Source organism: Arachis ipaensis, chromosome B1 (assembly GCF_059453495.1).
Source record: "Arachis ipaensis isolate K30076 ecotype BB chromosome B1, ASM5945349v1, whole genome shotgun sequence".
NCBI classification, from domain to species: Eukaryota; Viridiplantae; Streptophyta; class Magnoliopsida; order Fabales; family Fabaceae; genus Arachis; species Arachis ipaensis.
This window is the reverse complement of record NC_142436.1, coordinates 41,449,060-41,466,975: the sequence shown is the minus strand read 5'-3', so window position 1 is coordinate 41,466,975 and position 17,916 is coordinate 41,449,060.

Below are 17,916 nucleotides of genomic sequence, written 5' to 3'. Positions count from 1 at the left end.
GGGTTCGTTGTAGGAAATCGATGGAAAAGCTGGGCAAACTTTAAAAAGTTAAATAGTGTGGACTTGATGGAAGAGCCTGAATTGATTCAACTACTAGTAACAGTTGAGGATACAGGTATAGGAATTCCTATTGATGCGCAAAGCCGTATATTCACACCTTTTATGTAGGCCGATAGTTCGACCTCTCGAACATATGGTGGAGCTGGAATAGGATTGAGCATTAGTAGATGTCTTCTTGAGCTCATAGGAGGAGAAATTGGTTTTGTTAGTGAGCCTAAAACCGGTAGTATTTTTACATTTCTACAACTTTCAGAAGGAAAAACCACGTCTTTGGATGCAAAGTGGCAGAATTTCAATACTTTTAATTCACAGTAGTAAGCTTAAGAGTTGAGAGCATTAGTGGTAGATAGAAGAAAAATCTAAGCTGAGGTCACAAGATATTATCTGCAGAGGTTGGGGATGTCGGTGGATGTTATGTTAAGTTTGAAATCTGCATGTTCTTGTCTAACTGGTTCTTGCAACATGAGGTATGTGTGCACATTGAAACATAATAATTTTCCTATTTAATCAAAGACATTCCTTAATGATATTAGATGACCCCAAAATAGTTTGATTTAGTTGTTGCTCTAAATTTAAAGGTAGTTGCTTTTAAGTTCTATTGCTGCCTTAGAATGTTTTTCTTTACTAGTCATTTTATTGATTAAACAGATGATATTACAGTATATATTTGACAAGCGAAAACATAGAGTACTTTTTTAGATTCATCTGATCCTCATTGCTTGTATCATACATATGAAAGATGAACTTTGCATGTTGAATGATACATTCGCATCTTGAGTTATTTTCCTATCTTTAATTCATTGTTTTCTTAGGTTTAATTATAGTTTTATCTTTTAATCTTGTCTTGTTTAAGATCTTGTGTTACTAAGGTGTTTGCTAAGTGTTTTCAAAGAATTATGATAAAAAGAAAGGCAAATCAAGCAGCAAAAGTAAGGATGATCAAAGGAGCAACAAAGCAAACTTCTTGAGAAAGCAAGAGGTGTGTGCGTACGCACCAATCAGGGAGTGATTTTCGGTGTATGTGTACGCATACGCTTTGTGCGTATGCACAAGCCCCATAATTTGAAGGGGGTGTTCCATGCCCTATTATCACCCAAAATAGAAGACTTTCCAATCTCAAGAAAGCGTGTCACGTTATGCAGGACGTGTGATGAGCGGATAATTTATACGCTTTTTGGCATTGTTTTTAGGTAGTTTTTAATATGTTTTAGTCACTTTTTATTATATTTTTATTATTTTTCAAATAAAAATCATATTTCTGGACTTCACTATGAGTTTTTGTGTTTTTCTATAATTTCATGTATTTTCTGGCTGAAATTGAGGGAGCTGAGCAAAAATCTGATTCAGGCTGAAAAAGGACTGCAGATGCTGTTGGATTCTGACCTCCCTGCACTCGAAATGGATTTTCTGGAGCTACAAGATTTCAAATGACGCGCTCTCAATTGCGTTGGAAAGTAGACATCTAGGGCTTTCTAGCAATATATAATAGTCCATACTTTGCTCAAGGATAAATGACGTAAACTGGCGTTCAACGCCAGTTCCATGTTGCAGTCTGGCGTCAAACGCCAGAAACAGGTTACAAATTGGAGTTGAACGCCAGAAACAGGTTACAACCTGGCGTTCAACTCCAGAAACAGCCTAGGCACGTAAGAAGCTTAAGTCTCAGCCCCAGCACACACCAAGTGGGCCCCAAAAGTGGATTTTTGCACCAATTATCTTAGTTTATTCATTTTCTGTAAACCTAGGTTACTAGTTTAGTATTTAAGCAACTTTTAGAGATTTATTTTGTACCTCATGATATTTTAGATCTGAACTTTGTACTCTTTGACGGCATGAGTCTCTAAACTCCATTGTTAGGGGTGAGGAGCTCTGTTGTGTCTCGATGAATTAATGCAATTACTTCTGTTTTCCATTCAAACACGCTTGTTCCTATCTAAGATGTTCATTCACGCTTCACTATGAAGAAGGTGATGATCCGTGACACTCATCACCTTCCTCAATCCATGAACGTGTGTATGATAACCACCTTCGTTCTATATTAGATTGAATGAGTATTTCTTAGATTCCGTAATCAGAATCTTCGTGGTATAAGCTAGAATTGATGGCGTCATTCATGAGAATCTGAAAAGTCTAAACCTTATCTGTGGTATTCTGAGTAGGATTCAAGGATTGAATGGCTACGATGCACTTCAAACTCGCGATTGTTTGGCGTAGTGACAGACGCAAAAGAATCAATGGATTCTATTCCGACATGATCGAGAACCAACAGATGATTAGTCGTGCTGTGACAGAGCATTTGGACCATTTTCACTGAGAGGATGGGAAGTAGCCATTGACAACGGTGACACCCTACATACAGCTTGCCATGGAAGGAGTCTTGCGTGTGTGAAGAGGAGTACAAGAGAAAAGCTGAAATAAAGAGGACAAAGCATCTCCAAAACTCCAACATATTCTCCATTATTGAGTAACAAGTATTTATTTCATGCTCTTTTATTCTTCGCAATTCATACTGATAATTATAATTGATTTCCTGACTAAGATTTACAAGATAACCATAGATTGCTTCAAACCAACAATCTCCATGGGATCGACCCTTACTCACGTTAGGTATTACTTGGACGACCCAGTGGACTTGCTGGTTAGTTGTGCGAATTTGTGAGAGATAGTAATATTGACATTGACATACACAATTTCGTGCACCAAGTTTTTGGCGCCGTTGCCGGGGATTGTTCGAGTTTGGACAACTGACGGTTTATTTTGTTGCTTAGATTAGGAAAAATTTTTCTTTTTGGTTAAGAGTCTTCTATTATTTTTTTGGTTGAATTTTTTTTTTAAATCCTTATTTTCTCTTTTTAAATTTTTTGAAATTTTTTTTAACTAATAATTGAGTTTTTCTGTTTGAGTTTAGTGTCATGTTTTAAGTTTGGTGTCAACTGCATGTTTTTATTTCCCTTTAAATTTTCAAATTGCATGTTCTTTGTTCTTTCTTAATCTTCAAGTTGTTCTTGTTTATTTTCCTTGTTTGATCTTTAGTTTTTCTTGTTTTGTGATTTTTCTTATTTTTCTTGTGCATTTTCGAATTATTAGCATCTAAAAAAAAGATTTATTTATACCTTGTTAAAACACTTTAAATTTATAGCTCAATTGGCTAGAGCGTGGTGTTTATGTTCTTGGTAATTGGCTATCCTCTTTTTAAAAACTTTTTCAAAATTAATTTTTCTTTGAATAAATTTTGTGCCAAACTTTAAGTTTGGTGTTTTCTTGTTGATTTTTCTTTAGTTTTCGAAAATTTTGTTTTGGTTTTCTAAAAATTTTAAGTTTGGTGTTCTATCTTCATGTTTTTGTTGTTCTTGTGAGTCTTCAAAGTGTTCTTGAGTCTTCCTTGTGTTTTGATCTTAAAATTTTTAGGTTTGGTGTTCCTTGGTGTTTCCCTCCAAAATTTTTGAAAATAAGGAGCATTAGATCTAAAAATTTTAAGTTGTATGTCTTTTTATTATTTTTCTCTTTCTTCATTGAATTCAAAAATATCTTTTTCCTTTATTTTAATTGATTTTTCGAATTTTCCTTTTAAAAATTCAAATTTTATTTTAAAAATTTTTTATTTTATCTTATCTTAGTTTTAAAATTTCAAAATTCAAATCTTTATCAAAAATCATATCCAAAATTTTTCAAATCTTCTTAATTAAGTAATTATTTTAGTCTTAAATTTTTTGTTCTTAATTTTTGAATTCTATATTTAATTTCAAACTATTTTATTCTCTTTTCTTTTATTATTTATTCGTTCCCCTTTTACAAAAGAAAAAAAAAAAGATATATTCTATTTGCTATTCATATCAATTTCCTTTTCTCCATCAAGAATCTAAGTGGAATTGAACAGTTCAGAAGGACTCTGGGGTCATATACCAACCCCACTACTGCTTCATATGGGAGTAGTATCTATATACCCTCCATTGGAGTCAGTAGCTTTGAGTTGAATCCTCAGCTCATTATCATGGTGCAGTAAAGTTGCCAGTATTTCGGTCTTCCACAGGAAGAACCTACAGAGTTTCTGGCACAGTTTTTACAGATTGCTGACACAGTACATGATAAGAAAGTAAATTAGGATGTCTACAGATTATTACTGTTTCCATTTGCTGTAAAAGACCAAGCTAAGAGGTGGTTAAATAACCAACCTAAGGCTAGCATAAAGACATGGAAACAGCTGTCAGAAAAATTCCTGAATCAATATTTCCCTCTAAAACGGATGACACAGCTAAGGCTGAACATCCAAGGCTTTAAAGAAGGAGATAATGAATCTCTTTATGATGCCTGGGAGAGATAAAGAGAGATGCTAAGAAAATGCCCCTCTGAAATATTTTCAGAGTGGGTGTAGTTAGACATATTCTATTATGGGCTTATAGAGAAAGCTCAGATGTCTTTGGACCACTCAGCTGGTGGATCTATACACATGAGAAAGACAATTGAAGAAGCTCAAGAACTCATTGATACAGTTGCCAGAAATCAGCATCTGTACCTAAGTAGTGAGTCTTCCATGAAAGAAGAGGCTAAAACAGTAACTGCTGAACTCAGTCCTGCAGAACAAGTTACTGAATTCAATCAGCAATTAGATTTTCTAACAAAACAGCTAGCCTAATTCAAGGAGATACTACAAGACACAAGAATGGCTAATATGAATATGGAAGTACAGTTGAAGCAAACAAAACAGCAGTTATCAAAACAAATAATAGAAGAGTGCCAAGCAGTTCAATTAAGAAGTGGGAAAACATTAAATACCTTACTTCAGAGCAGCAGAAAACCAAGAAAAGAACAACTGACAGAGGATGAGCAAAATACTATCCAAAATCCCTCTGAGGACAGTAAGAACCCAGAGAGGAATAACTCTGGCGTTCAAACGCCAGAAAAGGGTGCAAAGCCGGCGTTAAACGCCCAACCCACACACAGTTCTGGCGTTTAAACGCCAGAAACAGGCAAGGAGCTGGCGTCAAACGCCCAATGGAAGCTCAGTTCTGGCGTTCAAACGCCAGAAACAGGTAGGAAATTGGCGTCCAACGCCAATCAAGCTTCCAACCCTGGCATTCAAACGCCAACATGCTATCAGACACACACAAGTGCTGATAACAACCCCTCTAAAAAGGCTTTCCCAACCACTTCTGTAGGAAATAAACCTGCAGCAACCAAGGTTGAGGAATACAAAGCCAAGTTACCTTATCCTCAAAAACTCCGCCAAGAGGAGCAGGATAAGCAATTTGCTCGCTTTGCAGACTATCTCAGGACTCTTGAAATAAAGATTCTGTTTGCAGAGGCACTTGAGCAAATACCCTCTTATGCCAAGTTCATGAAAGATATCTTGAGTCATAAGAAGGATTGGAGAGAAACTGAAAGAGTTCTCCTCACTGAAGAATACAGTGCAGTCATTCTGAAAAGCTTCTCAGAAAAGCTTAAAGATCCCGAGAGGTTTATGATACCATGCATATTAGAGGGTAATTGCACCAAGACAGCTTTATGTGATCTTGGGGCAAGCATCAACCTAATTCCTGCATCCACTATCAAAAAGCTTGGCTTGATTGAAGAGGTCAAACCAACCCGGATCTGTCTTCAACTTGCTGATGGCTCCATTAAATACCCATCAGGCATAATTGAGGACATGATTGTCAAGGTTGGGCCATTTGCGTTCCCTACTGACTTTGTAGTGCTGGAAATGGAGGAGCACAAGAGTGCAACTCTCATTCTAGGAAGACCATTCCTAGCAACTGGACAAACCCTCATTGACGTCCAAAAAGGGAAGATAACCCTGAGAGTCAATGAGGATGAGTTTAAGTTGAATGTTGTCAAAGCTATGCAACATCCAGACACATCAGACAACTGCCTGAGCATTGATATTATTGACTCTCTAGTGGAAGAGGTCAATATGACTGAGAGTCTCAAATCAGAGCTAGAGGACATTTTTAAAGATGTTCAGCCTAATCTGGAGGATTCAGAGGAATTAAAAGAGCCTCTGAAACTTCCTCAGGAAGAGGAAAAACCTCCTAAACCCGAGCTCAAACCATTACCACCATCTCTGAAATATGCATTTCTGGGAGAAGGTGACACTTTTCCGGTGATCATAAGCTCTGCTTTAAATCCCCTAGAAGAGGAAGCACTACTTCAAGTGCTAAGGACACACAAGACAGCTCTTGGGTGGTCCATAAATGACCTTAAGGGCATTAGCCCAGCAAGATGCATGCACAAGATCCTATTGGAGGATGATGCTAAGCCAGTGGTTCAACCACAGAGGCGGCTAAATCCAGCCATGAAGGAGGTGGTGCAGAAAGAGGTCACTAAGTTACTAGAGGCTGGGATTTTTTATCCTATTTCTGATAGCCCCTGGGTGAGTCCTGTCCATGTTGTCCCTAAGAAGGGAGGTATGACAGTGGTTCATAATGAAAAAAATGAACTGATTTCTACAAGAACAGTTACAGGATGGCGTATGTGTATTGACTACAGAAGGCTCAATACAGCCACCAGGAAGGATCACTTCCCTTTACCATTCATAGACCAGATGCTAGAAAGACTAGCAGGTCATGAATACTACTGCTTTTTGGATGGCTATTCAGGTTACAACCAAATTGTAGTAGATCCTCAGGACCAAGAGAAAACAGCATTCACATGTCCATCTGGAGTATTTGCATACAAAAGAATGCCTTTTGGTCTGTGCAATGCACCTGCAACCTTTCAGAGGTGCATGCTCTCTATCTTCCTTGATATGGTAGAGAAATTTCTGGAAGTCTTCATGAATGACTTCTCAGTATTTGGAGACTCATTTAGCTCCTGTCTTAACCATCTAGCACTTGTTCTAAAAAGATGCCAAGAGACTAACCTGGTTCTAAATTGGGAAAAATGTCACTTTATGGTGACTGAAGGAATTGTCCTTGGGCATAAAATTTCGAATAATGGAATAGAGGTGGATCAAGCTAAGGTAGAGGTAATTAAAAAATTACCACCACCCACCAATGTTAAGGCAATCAGAAGCTTTCTAGGGCATGCAGGATTCTATAGGAGGTTTATAAAGGATTTTTCAAAAATTACAAAACCTCTGAGCAATCTACTAGCTGCTGACATGCCATTTATGTTTGACACAGAGTGTCTGCAGGCGTTTGAAACTCTGAAAGCTAAGCTGGTCACAGCACCAGTTATTTCTGCACCAGACTGGACATTACCATTTGAACTAATGTGTGATGCCAGTGACCATGCCATTGGTGCAGTACTGGGACAGAGGCATAACAAGCTTCTGCATGTCATTCATTATGCTAGCCGCATTTTAAATGATGCCCAGAAAAATTACACAACCACAAAAAAAGAGCTGCTTGTAGTGGTTTATGCCATTGACAAGTTTAGATCATACTTAGTAGAATCAAAAGTGATTGTGTACACTGACCATGTCGCTCTTAAATATCTACTCACAAAGCAGGATTCAAAGCCCAGGCTCATAAGATGGGTGTTGCTTCTGCAAGAGTTTGATATAGAAATAAGAGACAGAAAAGGGACAGAGAATCAAGTAGCTGATCACCTGTCCCGGATAGAACCAGTAGCAGGAGCATCCCTCTCTCCTACTGAGATCTCTGAAACCTTTCTGGATGAGCAATTGTTTGCTATTCAGGAAGCTCTGTGGTTTGCAGACATTGCAAACTACAAGACACAAGGTTCTCCTTCTGTAACCATGGAGAGGAAGCATGAAAAGCTTCTCTCAATACAGAGTCAAACAAAACCCCCACATTCAAACTCTAAGTTTGGTGTTGGGAGGTTCCAACCTTGCTCTGATTATCTGTGAGGCTCCATGAGAGCTCACTGTCAAGCTATTGACATTAAAGAAGCACTTGTTGGGAGGCAACCCAATGTTATTTAATCATATCTATTTTATTTTCTTTTTGTTATTTCGTGATTTATTAGGTTGATGATCATGTGAAGTCACAAAAACTACTGAAAAATCAAAAATAGAATAAAAAATAGCATGAAAACAGCACACCCTGGAGAAGAGCAGTCTGGCGTTTAAACGCCAGAAACAAGAACCAAGCGGGCGTTTAACGCCAGAAACAAGCATCTGCCTGGCGTTAAACGCCAGAAACAGGCTACATTTGGGCGTTTAACGCCAGAAACAAGCAGCAGTCTGGCGTTAAACGCCAGGATTGCACAGCAAGGGCGTTTTACACGCCTAATTGGAGTAGGGATGTTAAGTCCTTGACCCCACTTGATCTGTGGACCCCATAGGATCCCCACCTACCTCACCATTCCAATTCAAACCATTCCCTCCCATACCCACCCATTCACACTTCTCCTTCTACTCCCTTCTATCTTCTTGTGCTCGAGGACGAGCAAACCTTTTAAGTTTGGTGTGGAAAAAAGCGTTGCTTTTTGTTTTTCCATAACCATTTATGCACCTAAGGCCGGAGAAACCTCTAGAAAGAGGAAAAGGAAGGCAGTTGCTTCCACCTCTGAGTCATGAGAGATGGAGAGGTTCATCTCAAGGGTCCATAGTTCATTGGTAGAGCATTTGACTGCAGATCAAAGAGCTATGAGGGAGGAGCAACAAAGACAAGGAAGAGACATAGAGGAGCTCAAGAGCACCATTGGTTCTTCAGGAAGAGGAAGACACCAGCCTCATTAAGGTGGACCCATTCCTTAATCTCCTTGTTCTTATTTTCCTGTTTTTCGTTTACTATGCTTCATGTTTAATTATGTTTGTGTCTTTACTATATGATCACTAGTATCTAAGTGTCTATGTCTTAAAGATATGAATGTCCTATGAATCCATCACCTTTCTTAAATGAAAATTATTTTCTGAAAAAGAAAAAGAAGTACATGAATTTCGAATTTTAAAATAGTTTAATTATTTTGATGTGGTGGCAATACTTTTTGTTTTCTGAATGAATGCTTGAACAGTGCATATGTCTTTTGAATTTGTTGTTTATGAATGTTAAAATTGTTGGCTCTTGAAAGAATGATGAAAAAGGAGAAATGTTATTTGATAATCTGAAAAATCATAAAAATGATTCTTGAAGCAAGAAAAAGCAGTGAAGAACAAAGCTTGCAGAAAAAAATGAAAAAAAAAAGAGAGCAAGAAAAAGAAAAAGCAAGCAGAAAAAGCCAAAAGCTCTTTAAACCAAAAGGCAAGAGCAAAAATCCAATAGCCCTTAAAACCAAAAGGCAAAGGTAATAAAAAGGATCCAAGGCTTTGAGCATCAGTAGATAGGAGGGCCTAAAGGAATAAAATCCTGGCCTAAGCGGCTAAACCAAGCTGTCCCTAACCATGTGCTTATGGCGTGAAGGTGTCAAGTGAAAACTTGAGACTGAGCGGTTAAAGTCGAGGTCCAAAGAAAAAACAGAGTGTGCTTAAGAACCCTGGACACCTCTAATTGGGGACTTTAGCAAAGCTGAGTCACAATCTGAAAAGGTTCACCTAGTTATGTGTCTGTGGCATGTATGTATCCAGTGGTAATACTGGAAAACAGAGTGCTTAGGGCCACGGCCAAGACTCATAAAATAGCTGTGTTCAAGAATCAACATACTGAACTAGGAGAATCAATAACACTATCTGAATTCTGAGTTCCTATAGATGCCAATCATTCTGAACTTCAAAGGATAAAGTGAGATGCCAAAACTGTTCAGAAGCAAAAAGCTAATAGTCCTGCTCATCTAATTAAGACTGATCTTCATAGATGTTTTTGGAATTCATTGTATATTCTCTTCTTTTTATCCTACTTTGTTTTTAGTTGCTTGGGGACAAGCAACAATTTAAGTTTGGTGTTGTGATGAGCGGATAATTTATACGCTTTTTGGCATTGTTTTTAGGTAGTTTTTAATATGTTTTAGTCACTTTTTATTATATTTTTATTATTTTTTATTTAAAAATTATATTTCTGGAGTTCACTATGAGTTTGTGTGTTTTTCTGTAATTTCAGGTATTTTCTGGCTGAAATTGAGGGAGCTGAGCAAAAATCTGATTCAGGCTGAAAAAGGACTGCAGATGCTGTTGGATTCTGACCTCCCTGCACTCGAAATGGATTTTCTGGATCTACAAGAGTCCAAATGGCACGCTCTCAATTGCGTTGAAAAGTAGACATCCAGGGCTTTCCAGCAATATATAATAGTCTATACTTTTCTCAAGGATAAACGACATAAACTGGCGTTCAATGCCAGTTCTATGTTGCAGTCTGGCGTCAAACGCCAGAAACAGGTTACAAATTGGAGTTGAACACCAGAAATAGGTTACAACCTGGCGTTCAACTCCAGAAACAGCCTAGGCACGTGAGAAGCTTAAGTCTCAGCCCCAGCACACACCAAGTGGGCCCCAGAAGTGGATTTCTGCACCAATTATCTTAGTTTATTCATTTTCTGTAAACCTAGGTTACTAGTTTAGTATTTAAGCAACTTTTAGAGATTTATTTTGTACCTCATGACATTTTAGATCTGAACTTTGTACTCTATGACGGCATGAGTCTCTAAACTCCATTGTTGGGGGTGAGGAGCTCTGCTGTGTCTCGATGAATTAATGCAATTACTTCTGTTTTTCATTCAAACACGCTTGTTCCTATCTAAGATGTTCATTCGCGCTTCACTATGGAGAAGGTGATGATCCATGACACTCATCACCTTCCTCAATCCATGAACGTGTGTATGACAACCACCTCCGTTCTATATTAGATTGAATGAGTATTTCTTAGATTCCGTAATCAGAATCTTTGTGGTATAAGCTAGAATTGATGGCGTCATTCATGAGAATCTGAAAAGTCTAAATCTTGTCTGTGGTATTCTGAGTAGGATTCAAGGATTGAATGGCTATGATGTGCTTCAAACTCGCGATTGTTGGGCGTAGTGACAGACGCAAAAGAATCAATAGATTCTATTCCGACATGATCGAGAACCAACAGATGATTAGTCGTGCTGTGACAGAGCATTTGGACCATTTTCACTGAGAGGATAGGAAGTAGCCATTGACAACGGTGACACCCTACATACAGCTTGCCATGGAAGGAGCCTTGCGTGTGTGAAGAGGAGTACAAGAGAAAAGCTTAAATAAAGAGGACAAAGCATCTCCAAAACTCCAACATATTCTCCATTATTGAGTAACAAGTATTTATTTCATGCTCTTTTATTCTTCGCAATTCATACTGATAATTATAATGGATTTCCTGACTAAGATTTACAAGATAACCATAGATTGCTTCAAACCAACAATCTCCGTGGGATCGACCCTTACTCACGTAAGGTATTACTTGGACGACCTAGTGCACTTGCTGGTTAGTTGTGCGAATTTGTGAGAGATAGTAATATTGACATTGACATACACAATTTCGTGCACCGACGTGCCATGCTCTAAGGAACAATCCTAGAGTGTGCGTACGCACACGCTTGTACGTACGCACAAGTCCATTTTCATCAATGGAGTATGCCACGCTATGCATAGCGTGCCACACCCTATAACATTCACAAGCAAAGGCATGCCACATTCAAGGAGAGGTGTGCCACGCATAAGGAGCCAAGCCCAGCATGCGTATGTACACATCTTGTGCGTCTTAGCATTAAAGCATGCCATGCTATGCAAGGCGTGCCATTCCCTGACCCATAGTTCAAGGGGTCGTGCCACGCAGTGAAACCAACATGTCGTGGCCTAAACAAAAAGGCTAGCCCAGTGCATCCTCCAGCAATCATCCTCCAAGGTCCAGTGTCAAAGATATGATTTCAAATTGAAGATTAGAGAAGATTCTGTAATTAATTAGTTTTGAATTTGATTCTGTTTTAAATTTTAAGATTTGTATTGATTAGGAATTATCTTAATCATTTTGATTAAGATAAGAGTAGGTTTGAATTTTGAATTAGAACCCTAGGTATAAATAAGAGAATTGGATTCACAAAAGTGGGCTCCTCCGTAACACTTTCATCTTTGTTTTTGCACTAAAAATGAGTAACTAAATCTTTGTCAAAGAGTTAGGAGCTCTATTCATGTTTCGATGGTTTATTAATCTAAGTTTTTCTTTTATTTTAAAGCTTTGCATTAATCTGTTTATGATTGAGTATTTCGTTCTTCATCAATAAAGATTAGAAGCATCGACAGGTGTGTTATTCCCATTTGGGTTTGTTAACTGGTTCGACAGAATAGTTTTCCAAACCGTGCTTGAAAACTCTTTCACATAACTTTCTGAATTAACTAGACGAAGTGGATTTTCTAAGTGTGCAACACAATACTTGATTTTTGATTACCCTAGTTTTGAAAACATGACATATAATTGAGATTAGAAAAAATCTCAAAAATTATGTTTTTTCATTGAGAAATTTAATCGGAATTTTGAACTTAACCTCTTTGATTAATCAGTCGACCAAGACATTGGCGGTTGGTTAATTAAAGAAAACTTAGGAGCCGAGATATCAGAAATCGGTTACTTTAGATTCGTTGTGAACAAAGATTTGAAAACTTTAGAATTAGGATAACAAGGTTTAATTTTCCTAAGGACATGAACATCTTCGACACCCTAGACATTCATCACTATTGATTTCTCCAAACTCAAGATTCACTGTCCGAAGCATTCATTCTTCAAGTTTCAAGCCTTTCAAGTTTCCAACACGTCATAACAATTCTTAAATTCAAGGTTCTACTGATCTAATTATTAATTAATTTCATATTTGCATGCTCAATCCTTTAATCCTCATGGGAATGATATCCACTCACCGTGGTATTACTTGAACGATCCGATGCACTTGCCGGTATCCGTGAGTATTACTTTTCGCTCATCAAATTTTTTGAACTATTGCCAGAGATTAACTGAGATTGACATCATACGTTGGGTTAAATTGCTAAATTAGGTCCTATTTATTTTGTTTTCATTCTGATTTCAAATTCCTTCTTGTTATTAGGGTTTGTGTTTCTGTTTGGTTTTGTATCATTATTAGATCTTTGTTTCTATTTTATTTCAATTTGGTCATTAGATTTTTAATTAATTTTGTTTTATTCTACACGGTACTTTGAATTAAGTTTGGTGTTTTATCTTTGATTTTTCTCTTTCAATTAAATATTTTCTTTCGCCTCCCCACTGTTGCCTTTGATATCTTTGTTTTGTGTGTGTACAAGAAAGTGATAGATCCCATAAACACAATCTTTGCACTTAACGAGTACATGCGTCAACAAGTTTCCTTACTCACAACACACGTAGAACAATTGCATGCCTCACAAGCTCTTGGCCATGATTTTTATGGAGGAGTACACATGGGTTAGTCCACAAGGTGGAGGAGTAATCCATATTCCCTCAGACATAGGAATTATCATGATGATGATTGGTTTGGCCAAGACCAAGGGTACTACAATTCTTCTTGCTCACAACAATGGGAGCCAATGCAATCACAAACTTCATTCGAGCTTACTATGGAAAGTTTATCTCAATCTACCTAGGACTTTGTTCAAGAAACTCAAGACTTCTTGCAAGAGGCCAGAACAAACTTCAAGAACCAAGAAATCTCCTTCAATAATTTGGAGAAGCAAGCAAATCCTTCTTCAAGTGACATAGTGTCTAATCCTAGAGAGAAATGCAAGGATACCAACATTGAGAGTTGATAGAAAGAATTAGTGTTGATCTAGAATTTCTCAAAATAAGAATCTTTTCGTTACAAGTATAGCCAAATCAACAACTAACTCCCACAATCAAATTTAAATTCAAAAGATGTCACAATACAAAACAATTATTATAACCGAGAGTATTTAACTCCCGAGTCGTTCTCCCTAGGAGTTGCAATGAAATGTCATATTATTGGCTATGGGAGAAAAATAGGGATTGGATGACAAGATATGCAAGAAATGTAAATAGCAAGTAAGCAACTTAACATGCAATAAATTAAATGAAAGCAATTAAATGATCATGCAAGAAGACTCTTGGTGAGAATTGGGGAATTAAGAATTTCTATCCTAGTTGTGGACCACAAACATGGCAATTGTGTGTGAATTAATCCCAATTAGTCTATTCTAACATCGAGGATAAGTCAAAAGGGCATAATTGATTCCAATCCCTAAGTCCTAGTCAACACTAATGGGTCACTTAGAGTCAAGAGAAACCAAACCAATTAACAATCCTCACACAATACGGAATGGACATCCACAACTCAATTTCACCCAAACACCCAATTTCTCAACCAAGAGTGTGAAAACTAAACATGCAAGAAAAGCAAGGAATGAAACAAGCATGCAAGGAATTAAAAGTCAAAGCAATAAAAGTCAAAGTAATTAAATGCAAGAAAAGGAAAATTCAAGTGCAAGAAATCTCTTGGCAAGGATTGGGAGCTAAGGTTACCTATCCTTGTCATTGACCACAAACACATGATGATTATGAAGAGTTAATCCTACTTAATCAACCTTACATTGAAGATAAGGCAAATAGGCATAGTTGATTTCAATCCATATGTCCTAAGTCAACACTATGGGGTCACTTAGAGTCAAGGGAAACCAAATCAACTAACTACTCTAATATATCAAACAAGAATAGACATCAATGACTCAAGGGTCACCAAAGTCATCAATTCCAAGCCAAGAGTGAAGAAAAACTAAGTAAAAACTAAGGCAAGCATTTTATCAAACACTTGGTGTGCATGAAAATAAAATCAAATTAAATTGCAATGAAATTAAATTCTAAAACTACCAAAAGGAAGAAAATAATAATAACAATTAAAGGAAGCAAAAATTAACATGAAAACATAAATTGCATTAATTGAAAATAAAAATTAACAAGAGTATCCATAAACATAAAAGTGACAAAATTGAGAAATTAAGAAGAACTAAGAGAACTAAGATAATAAAGCAAGGAAACATAAATGAAACTACATTAAAAAAAGAATTAAAAACAGAAATTGAAGAGAAATTAACTAAACCTAACCTAATTCTAGAGAAAGGGGGGAGCTTTTCTCTCTAGAAACTAAGAGAAGAACATAAGAAAAGCTAAACCTAATTGCCCCCCCCCCCTTGCTTCCACTTGAATTGGGGTTGAAGTAGCTTCAGAAATGAGTTGGACTGGGTTTTGGAGGCCCAGAATTCGCCCCCAACGATTTGCATTAATGAGCTCACGTGACTCGGGTCACGCGTACGTGTCGCCTGGCTCGCACTTGTGCGCGCGCACTCATTGTTTTTGCGCACGCACGGATGCTAAATCTTCCAAACTCTATTTCTTCATGGCTTCTTCCCTTTTGCATGCTCTTTTTCTCACTTCTTCAACCCATACTTGCCTTGGAAACCTAAAATAACTTAGCAAACACATCAAGGCATCATATGGAATTAAAGTGGATAAAATTTAGCAATTAAAAGGCCTAAAAAGAATGTTTTCACTTTCAAGCACAATTTAGGAAGAAATCATGAAATTATGCTATTTTATTGAATAAGTATAGGAAAAATTGATGAAATCCACCAAAATAGAGCAAATAATTACCATGAAATGTGGATTCATCAAGAGTTCATTCTCTAATGAAGAAAAAGGTTGCACAAAGGTTGATTTAATTGACCCATTGATCCAAGAAACTCTCGATAAAATAGCCCTTTAAAATTTTGTACTGTACCTAAGTCCCGAAAAAGAAGAAGAGCTAGAAGAGGTGTTATCAGTAGAAGAATTCACTGAAGAAGGATCATAGTCAACAAACAGCACTATCTTGAGGAGAAGAAGGTCAACAAAAATCGATCCATTTGCTATACTAGAAAGCGGTATGAATCAAGCTGATGACGCTAAAGGAGCATTTGTTGGTATGCAACCCAGTCGGTTAGTATCCTTTTTCTTCTCTTTTCCCTTAAGGTCCTTTCTTTTAACCAATTGGAAAAAGAGAAAAAATATTTTAATGAATAAGTTAGATCTTAGTTAATTTTCTGCTCATGATTTTTCTTTATTGATTTTCGAAAGTTTTCGCTACCATCATTGTTTTCTTTTTCTATATGCATCCTTTATATTTGGTTTTATATTTCTTATCTTATTTTTAAAAAAATGCATCATTTAACACAATATACTTAGCATTCTATGTTTCTCCATACTCTTCACCACTTGATAACATGACCAAATTTTAAGTTTGGTATTCACCAATCTGTACATGGCCAAACTCTAAGTTTGGTGTTGCAACTAAGACTAAGAATGAGGATGAAAAGAGCAACAAGGACGGTGAATGAATCTGGTAACAATTGTGCATGATGGTTAGTAATTCTTTCTTTCTTTAAGTTTTCTTTCGCTTGTCTTTTTCTTTCTTTGCATCATGTTTGTTTCTTTGTTTTATTTTTCCATTATGCTTATTACTGAACTTGTCTTCCGAGCCTCTAATCACATGAAAAAAAAGAGTTGTTCTAATGGTGGAAAGTTGAATCAATTAAATAAATTTCGATCGAAAAGTGGTGGTCCATGACCGTGTGTTGTATTCTATGGAATCAGATAGTATGTTGATGATCTTGAATGAAAGGTAATAATGATTCTTCTTGAATAGAGGCTTAGAGAAGTCTTATGGAATCTCTAAACAAACAAAAGATTCTTGAATTGAAACAGAAAGAAAAAGAAGAAAGAGAGAAAAAATAAAACAGCAAAGAAAAAGAAAGAACAATAGAAAAAAGATAAAAAAAAAAAAATCAAAGTTGTAAAGCTATGAGCATCAATGGTTGAAGAGCTCAGTTATGTATCTGTGGTGTTGATTGTCCAAGGATAGAGATCGGGTAATTATATCTAAGGGGTGCTTTATCACCCGGTAACTTAAGCCAACTAGTTCGAGATTATCGATCGAAAATCCACAATCAAGAGTTTCCTTGAGACAAAATATTTAGAAGTCCAAAGAGGCTCTGGACAACAACGTCTGGAAATTTAAAGTCTTCAACTATATTCTTGTGGTATGACCGTGTCAAGGAAGGCTTGGTTGACTAGATCCGTGGGGTGCTTCATCACCCGGTAACTTGGCCGACTGGCCCAGAATTATCGATCAAAAGCCCATTATCAAGAGTTGTCTTGAGACGGAACACTTAAAGTTGTCAACCGGAAGAAAAACTCTCTCTGCAAAAATAAACGATTCAAGGATCAATGAAAACTTAAAAGAAAAAAGATCTCATAATACCATTCGAGCCTCAGTTCTAAAAGATCCTTCACTCTCAAGATTTCAAGACTCATTAAAAAAGAAGTAAGGAAAGAATTAGTTTGTGATCACAAAGTTATGAAACCCCATTATCACGAGGGGCATGAGTTTTAAAGAGATTCAATTCTTCTTCATTACTTCAATTCTTCCTTTTCTGTTTGGTGGGGGACAAGCAAAGTTTTAAATTTGGTGTTGTGATGCATTCGCATCTTAAGTTATTTTTCTGTCTTTAATTCATTATTTCTTAAGTTTAATTATATTTTTATCTTCTAATCTTGTCATGTTTAAGCATCTTGTGCTATTAAGGTATTTGCTAAGCATTTTCAAGAATTTATGATCAAAAGAAAGGTAAATCAAGCAACAAAAAAAGAATAATCAAAGGAGTAACAAAGCAGAATTTGTGAGGAAGCAGGAGGTGTGTGCACGCACACAGAGGAACGCACACACCAATCAAGGAGTGATTTTTGTTGCATGTGTACGCACATGCCTTGTGCGTATGCACAAGCCCAATAATTTGAAGAAGGCGTGCCACGCCATGCAGGGCGTGCCACGCCATGCAGGGTGTGTCACGCCCTATGATCACCCAAAATTGAAGACTTGCCAAGCGCAAGAAAGCGTGCCATGCTATGTAAGGTGAGCCATGCTCTAAGGAACAATCTCAGGGTGTGCATACGCACAAGTCTATTTTCATTAGTGGAGCATGCCACACCCTATAACAATCACAAGCAAAGGTGTGCCACATTCAAGGAGAGGCGTGCC